The sequence below is a fragment of the Camellia sinensis genome, chromosome 9 (assembly GCF_055761805.1).
Source record: "Camellia sinensis isolate YWXY chromosome 9, ASM5576180v1, whole genome shotgun sequence".
Taxonomy (NCBI): Eukaryota; Viridiplantae; Streptophyta; class Magnoliopsida; order Ericales; family Theaceae; genus Camellia; species Camellia sinensis.
This window is the reverse complement of record NC_138969.1, coordinates 92,410,741-92,419,885: the sequence shown is the minus strand read 5'-3', so window position 1 is coordinate 92,419,885 and position 9,145 is coordinate 92,410,741.

Sequence of the window (9,145 nt, the reverse complement as noted above, 5' to 3'; positions counted from 1 at the left end):
ATAGCATACACAATGCAAACAACAACATAACATACACAATGCGATGTAACATGGCATACTCAATGCTCAATGGACTTGAACCAAATGTGGACGGACCTCAGCCATGCCCAAATCAGTGGCCATAATGCTAAAATAAAGGCATGAAATGCAAAACAAAGCATGCACATGTATTGGCCCATCAAGCAGGCCTAAGAGCACAACCCTCAAGAATGCTCAAGGAGTGATAAATATGGAAGTGTAACAATACCAAGTGTACTGAAATTAAGTAAGAAATGATGCAAAATCATTCAAACGACACAAGTAAAGCATACTAGAGTCCTTAAGGCATAAAGCTAGTAAAGAGGACTACAAAGGGGTCATGCAATATATGGCACAAATCATTCTAACGACACAAGTAAAGCATACTAGAGTCCTTAAGGCATAAAGCTAGTAAAGAGGACTACAAAGGGGTCATGCAATACATGGCACAAATGATTGAACCAATCATGGACAGAGCTTAATTAGGCCTAAACAAATACCAAAACATGCTGAGATGGGAGCTCAAGGGCCTAGGCAAGATGGCATACACATTGGTCCATAAACAAGGTAACAATGCATAACACTCAAAGGCACTTAAAGAGTGAATGAAGTGGGAACATGGCAATGCTACATGCTCTGAAATAACATATTAAATGATGCCAAATCATGTACGCAACACAAATGAAGCATGCTATGGTACCCAAAGCTTGAAGCTAGCATAGGCATTTGTACTACAACTATGCAAAACATGAAGCATATGGCAAGGGCAACCCAAAATAGTCCTAGAACATGTCAAAATGATACTAAAACATGTATGAAAGGAAGCCAAAATATGCTAGCATGAAGGGCATGAAGCAATGGAATATACAAGGCAACTAAGGTAGATTACACTACACCTATCAAGACCAAGCATGAGATGACTTAACCAACAAAAATCAGAGTTATATCATGGAAAAATAACCCCAAGTACACATTGAAATGATAGCTCGCAAGCTTAGGCATGAAGGCATACACAATGATTCATGTTTAAGGCATAAAGGACCAACCCTCCAACGCATTGAATAAGTGACAAATTTGAGTGCATGAGCATGAAACATGGACTGAAATCACATAACAAATGATGCCAAATCATTCAAAATGGGCAAGCAATGCATGCTAGTAGACTTTATACACAAAGCTAACAAGCTAGAATGCATTATAGCTATACAAAACATGGCATACATGACCAAAACAACACAAATCAGAGCTTAAGCATGCTAAAACATGGACAAAAGCTTCTAAGAGTTAAGCCAAAATCATGCTAGAATGACATATTAAAGCATGATACACATTAGGCTAGTTCATGGAATTGCACTACAAGTACATGGAGCATGCAAGGGGCCATCAAACCCACCCAAAATAGAGTCATGGCATACTAAAAAAACACCAAAAACCTACTGAAATGAAGTCAACATAAGCTAGAAAGACATGTTACTTCATGAAGCATACAAGACTAGTTTATGAAATTTACACTACAAGTGTATAAGGCATGCATGGAATGACCAAACCTAGTCAAAATAGATCTGAGGCATGCTGAAATAACCCCAAATACATGCTAAGAACAAGCCAACACAAGCTTAATAAACATGCTCAAACATGAGACATATGAAGCAAGTATTCAAAATACAAGGAGAGGGGATGACCCTCTCCTATTTGGGACCCCAAAACCACCTCTCTACCACTGAAAATCCTCTAGATTTCAGTGGTGAGAAGGCCATGCAAAGGCTAGAACAAGAGCCAAAAGGGATGGCTCAAAACAAGGCCTAACAAGGCCTAAGAGGGGGTAGACCACCCCCAACACAAAAGTGACCTTAAACAAACATTTTAAGGACAAAAAATCAGAACATTTTCCAGTTAAGAGTTAATCTTAAATCAGCATGTAAATAGGTCTAAAAGCTTAAGCAAAACAAAGGGTTAAAGGGTTAGTTGACTCACCCTTGAAGAACCTCTTCAAGGCTGCAACTCCAGCAGCTTTCTTGGATCAAAACCCGTCCAAAAGCACCAAAAACAACCTCAAGAAGCCTCAGCAACAAAAGGATGGTGTTTGAGTGTGTGTTTGTGTGTTAAAGTGTGGTAAAACTACACTTTTAAGGCACAAAATGAAGAACAAGAGAAAGATAGATACAAGTATGTATGTATAACTCTCAAGCCTCAAGAATTGAACCTGGAGGAGGAGGGGGGAGGTTCTCTCTTATAGAGAACCAAACTCAAGCTTGTTGGACAAGCTTAGGGTCCAAGGCCATCCCTCCATACACGTGAATGGAGTATGGCTCTAGTGCCTTCCAGCTGTGCCAACTGGATGAAAATATCTCAAAAAAGGTGACAAAAAGCAGCCGACCACTTGAAGTAGTCGGCCAGCTACTTGAAGTGGTCTCCCGACCACCACAAGTTGTCTCCCAAGATAACAAGTGGTCGGCCATGGTGGGAGAAGGTCCAGAGCATGAAAACAATGTAGCAGTGTGGTGGCCGACCAGAAAAGATGGCCCAAAAACCAAGGACACCAGTTGGCCAACCAGAAAACTGGCTGGCAGGAAGAAAAGTGGTCTCCAAGGGGAAGAACTAGTCTCCCACCCTTGTACCACCTTCCAAACAAGGAAAACAAGGTTTGTAGCAAAAACAAACCAAAAAGGATGCAAGATGAAAGTTCGGGAGGCAAAGCGCGCAGCCGAAAGTCCCGAAAACTAGTCTACGAGCACCAAAAGTGGTTTACGACCACAAAAGTGGTCTCCCAGACCACAGTGTCCCTCTAGGTAGAGGCAACAAGTTGTGGTTCAAAAATCATGCCAAACGGAGAATGTTAAGCGGTCCCAAGCCAAGGCGCGCGGCCGAAGGCTCCAAAAATTGAAAACTGGTCTCCAAACGAGAAAAGTGGTCTTTGACCACGAAAAGTGGTCAACGACCACAAAGAGGTGGTCTAACAGACCACTCCCTCCCTCCAGGGAAGAGAAACAAGGTTCGGTCCGCAAACTGAGCTAAAGCACAAAGAGTTCAGAGGCTTGGAGGCAAGGCTCCCAGCCAAAACTCCGAAACCTCGAAACGAGCACGACATGCACAATCATTGAACACTCAATCGATGACGTTTGAGTCTTAAAGTCGGTCAAAAATGGGTGTCTACAGTTTCCCCTCTTTAACAGAACTTGGAAGTCAAGAAGTGACGGGAGTGAATGTCAAAGCCCAGAGACGACCCATTTTTGACAAGGCCGAAGACTTAGACAAACAGGCAAGATAACAAAGAGATGCGGCCGCAGGCAGGGGCAAGATGCAAAGGACACGCACAAAGCCGAACATAACTTATGATCATGCAAAGAGAGCTGTAATGAAGCAATTATACATAATAAATGCAACAGTTTAAGCAATCGAATAAATACGAACCAAACTACATTACATGCAGAAAGGATGTAAGAGAATTATACAATTCTCTCCACGTCTCACGCAGAGTAAATACAATACCGTCTGGTCGCACCAGCCTCAAATGAACCGTACATACAATATCGTGCCTGCAAAAGAAAGAAACTCGACAGGTACAATATAGTTAAAAGCACATGTTCCACGTTACATCATGGTACAATTCCAATGCGAGATAAACGCGTGCATACACAATGCCGATGGAAAAATGCATAGCAATGCAAGTGAAAAGTGCGTGACAACGCAAGTGGAGCATGCATAACAATGCAGCGCACTAACAAGTGCAAATAAGGTGTGCAAGATAGCGCGAATGATGCAATGCACTAACAAGTCCAGATAAGATGCGCAAGAAAGCGCGAACAATGCAATGCGCTAACAAGTGCAGACGAGGTGCACAAGAAAGCGCGAGTGATGCAATGCACTAACAAGTGCAGGTGAGGTGCGCAAGATAGCGTGAATGTAAACTGCACAAAACAGTGCGATGCGCAAAATAGGGCGAATGATGCAATGCACAAGACAGTGTGATGCGCTAAACAGCGCGAGTGCACAAGATAGTGCGATGCGCAAGAAAGCGCGATAAAATGCATGCTCAATGCAAGTAAGGTGCACAAAATAGTGCGATGCGCAAAATAGCGTGATACGCTAAACAACGCGAGTGCACAAGACAGTGCGATGCGCAAGAAAGTGCAATACGCTAAACGGTGCAAGTGCATAAGATAATGCGATGTTCAAGAAAGCGCAATGCGCAGAACAGCAAGTGCACAAGACAGTACGATGCGCAAGATAGCGCAATAAAATGCATGCACAATGCGAGTAAGGTGCACAAAATAGTGCGATGCGCAAAATAACGCGATACGCTAAACAGCGCGAGTGCACAAGACAGTGCGATGTAACAGATAATACAGTAGATGTGAAAAGGGGGGCATACTCCAACCATGTTGGAATCATGAGATGAGGAAAAACAAATCCTAGAACAACCAATCAGGAGCGTGCTCAAAGCAACCTGAGATAAATTCCAAACACACTGAAATCGTGTGAGGAAAGGGACACTCAAATCACACTGAAATCGTGAGAGGAGGTCCACAAACAACCCGCCTAGGTGTGTGCACGACACAACATGAGATAAATTCCAAACACGCTAAAATCGTGTGAGGAAAGGGTACACTCAAACCGCACTGAAATCGTGAGAGGAGGTCCAAAAATAACCTGCCCAGGTGTGTGCACGGCACAACCTGAGATAAATTTCAAACACGCTGAAATCGTGTGAGGAAATGAGACACTCACACCACGCTGAAATCGTAAGAGGAGGTCCAAAAAATAACCCGCCCAGGTGTGTGCACAACATAACCTGAGATAAATTCCAAAGACGTTGAAATCGTGTGAAGAAAGGGGACACTCAAACCACGCAAAAATCATGAGAGGAGGTCCGAAAACAACCCGCCCAGGTGTGTGCACGACACAACCTGAGATAAATTCTAAACACGCTAAAATCGAGTGAGGAAAGGGAACGCTCAAACCATGCTGAAATCGTGAGAGGAGGTCCAAAAACAACCCGCTCAGGTGTGTGCACGACACAACCTGAGAAATCCCCGAAGGGCAACGATCCTAAACGCTGCTTCGTGTAAAAGGATAAATGATACAAGATAACACAAGATGCACATAAATACAATAAGTGAAATGATATGGTACATGTTTCAACATGTAAAGCATGATGTGTAGAGAAAAACAATAAACAAACAAAGCGGCGCTTTAGCAAGCACCCCATGGGGTGAGTGACGGTGAACCGCTCTACTCTGATGGGGGGCTCCCCTTGTGTTCTTCGAACACCTACCTTCAACTCACAGTACAAAGGTCCTGAAATGCTGACAAGGAGTAACCTCTGCATGTAGAAGTCATGGATGCTACTCTTCTTCCTGATCATATTCACAACTTTTCCTCAGAAACTCATTGCAAACACAACCAAGATAACTCTGGCAGGGAATGGTACTCAGGGAGAGGACTTCTGATTGCCATTTTGGCTTGAAGCCATCAACACAATATTCAGTTCACTTTGAACACACAGCTCGTACTGCGCACTGCTCATTCTGAACACACAGCTCATAACACAGTACTCGGTTTATTTGGCACACATCTCATTCTGAACATACGGGATGTAGTGACGGAACTTGCAGAAGTTGAAACAAACTCAGATGCTCCAAACTTTCCCTCTTTTCTTTTGCTTTGCAGTCTGGAACCCATGTAGCTTCATATAGGTCTTGGTTTTACTATTCTCACATGATCTGGGTTGAACCCCGCAGTTTTATGAAAGAACAAATCCTGTTTTGCACACATGTGGAGAATGGCACGGCACTTTGAGCATAAAACGATTTATTTTTGAAATTAAGAGATGAGTTCTTAACCAGGTATTGAGCCTACGACTGAACACAGCGAAAATGACTCAACAAAGGAAAAGCAAAGGTAAACAACCTAAGCACATCTATTAACACTCAAAACGACTCAAAACGAGAATCGAGACAAACCAAACAACATATGCACACCACTCAAATGTGTACTACCAGTGGGAGACCTCTCAGTTCACGAGGAGCCTATTTCTTTGGGTATTATTTCCCATCCTTTTCTCATTTGTGATTCTCACATCACTCTGACACTCAATCTCTTTTTCTCTAAAAAGCCCTTTTCTTACTTTTTCTCTCATGGCACATCTCTCTATTCTTGAATCTCTCTTCTTTTTATCCCTCCCCTGGGTGGTTGATGGATAAATCGGAAGTTGTGGGCTCGTGCCCCTAGCATTCCTCTAGATTCTTCTTCTTCTGCTCACAACAGTGAACTTCTCTCATAGAGGGGTTGCGCTACAACTGGGAGTGTAGCAAATCTACAGCTGACATCGGTTGACTATGCTCTGCCTGGGAATTTGGACATGATCAGTTGTGTCCAGATGAGGGAGTGGAATATCCGAATCTATTCCAGTTCGTGCTTCGCACTTGACTTGATACCTCGTTGCTTGGAGGATGAGAGAATTTCGGCCCTTTGCGGTTAGCTTCCGCTGTGCCCTTTTTTGGCAAATATGATGCCCTCTCTGGCAAGTATGTTGATACTGGGGAAAAGACGGAACACCTGACTCAACTGTGCCCCTAGTTCATCATTTTGACCATTTTTTATTTTGGTTTTCTACTAAAACAATTTTGACCAATATGAAAGTTAGATTAACATACTTGTTCGATTTTCTGATTCAAAAGCATGCAAGTCAAGCTATGAGCATTGAAAATTTTCCTTTTTTGGGTCTAAGAACTGGTCCAGTTTTTGGAAATGGAATAATTTTTGAGGAAATTAGTCAACTTCATTAAAAATCCTCAAAAACTATTTTTGCAAATGGCCATTGCTTGACCAACACGAAATTTAACCTTTGAGATGGACAACTTCATATCCACGACAATGGAAAATTGCCCCTTTTTTGAACGGCACTGTATGGCAATGAAAAATTTTTGTTTGTTTGAATAGCACCGCAGCACATTGTATGGCAACGGAAAGTTGCCCCTTGTTTGAATAGCACCGCAGCACACTGTAACCCATTCTCAAAGTGACGATCACAACCGAATTCTTGGATACAGCGAAGACAAAGATGACCAGAACCATTACATGGACACAATCGATTTGGAAGTGTTTATGGCTGGACTTCAGAATGAAGTTGCCTACGTACCCCAAACATGGGAATCAAGCCTTACGTAGTTCGAGGTTAAGGTACACTCAGGTATTAACCTCTCCTTTTGCGCTCTAACTTTTGCCAAGGCCGCCCCTTCGGGGTTTTCAACCTTGCGAGCTACGTTTTTCTTTTCTTTTCATTTTTTTTCATTCTTTTTTATTTTTTCATTTTTTTTTTGTTTTCCAATCTTTTCTTTTCTTTTTTGCTCTAACTTTTGCCTGGGTAGCCCTTCTGGGTTTTCGGCCCAACGAGCCTCTCAAGGGTAAAAGTGTAGCTTTGTCCATGTCAAATGGTTTTAGGATCTCGAAGCCATCTGAATCCAGGAGAATGGCTACTGTTCGCTGATGATGCAGCAGTCTGTCCAATGGGGGCTGAATTTGCCCCTAGTGTTGTGGATAGGAACTTAATTGTCCTTCAGCAATACTTTCTTCTTTCCTCCTTTCTGAGATTTGGCATTCTTGCCGATCTTCGTTAGCTTGAGAAATGTCCCACTTTTTTGGCTCTTCGAGCAAGTCTAACATTTTTCTCTGCCCCTAGTTCAAGGGCTACTTCTGATTTAGCTTCGCAAGCTTCCTTCGATAACATCTGATCTACTTGATCTGACTTCCTTACTCCTAGTCCAAGGGTTGCTTCTGATCTGGCCACACAGGCCTTACACTGTGGTTGACCATTGAACATTCTGAATCCAAGTTCAAGGTTTGAAAGCAAAAGGGGTTGAGTCTCGAGGCTGAGAGCGATCCTAGGCTGCACAATCTCGAGAGCGATTCCACACAGGTCTTCGCAAGACGGCGCAAAACATTTTTTTTTTGAAATCCTTTAAAAAAGTGACTAATCGCTCGTGCGGAAGGCAATGCGAAACCAATCTGGATCAAGCCAGGATCCTTCTCAGTACTCACACTAACAAGCATGATATCAATCATTAAGGGCTTAGCATGCCTCCCTTTCTCTCAATTGATCAAATTTTTGTAAATCCTGAGGAATTCCTTTCTCTTTGTTTTCATCACAATGTTCAAAAAGTTTTGAAAAACTTAAGTCAATGCAATGATTTAAAAGGCACAGAAAAGTAAGTGAAAAGCACTGTCGTTTCATCAAATCTTCTGGCACAACTGGCTCAAGGCAGAAACAAACACAAAAGCATGAAAACCACTGCTGTTTCATTCACATCTTCTGGTGTAACTGGCTCCACAGCAGAAACAGACTCAAAAGAAATGGTGCAAAAGACAAATACAAAACAAGATAGTGATGTCAGAGGTAACACCCCCGAAATCACCTGACTCCAACAAAACAGGACTGACTTGATACAACAAGACAGACCCGACTAACTCAGTACAAAAGACTGACTCTATACAACACAACAAGACTGAGCTAAATACCCAAGTCAGAAAGTACAAAAACTAGCATTCGCAAATGCTCAAAACAGTGCATGCCATACGCCACATCTGCAGTAAACTGAGTGCCGCCTGTAGGTGGTTCATACCCCGATCACATCACATTATCCTACAGGTTCATTGATCTGGTGACGATAGACTTTGCTGAACTTGATGGGATGATGACCTCGTTGTCAATCAAATCCTATACTTTGTGGCGAAGATGAAAGCAACTGTCGGTGCTCAGACCGGTTTGTTGATGGTACGCACAGTACTGGGTAGTATCATGACCGAGTGGAAGACGACTAGGGAGAGGCCGAGGCTCGAGGGGTTTGAGATGGCCTTTTTCAACAAGGATTTGAAGAGCCTTGGACAAAGGCATAAAGAGGGCATGGAAAGCCCTACGCCTCGAGGTAGATACTTCGAGGTTTGTGGATTTTTGTTGGGCGCACTAGCAAAGGGGTTGGCAGGTGCTGGCTTGGTTTTTTGGTCTCTTCCAAGTGCAGGATTAGAGCTAGCAGGATCGTTTCTGGTACGACGGCCATTCTCTCGATTTTCCCCTTGATTAGAACTGCTCTCATTCTGAGTGGCGAAAGTGTCCTCCATAGTTTTTGCA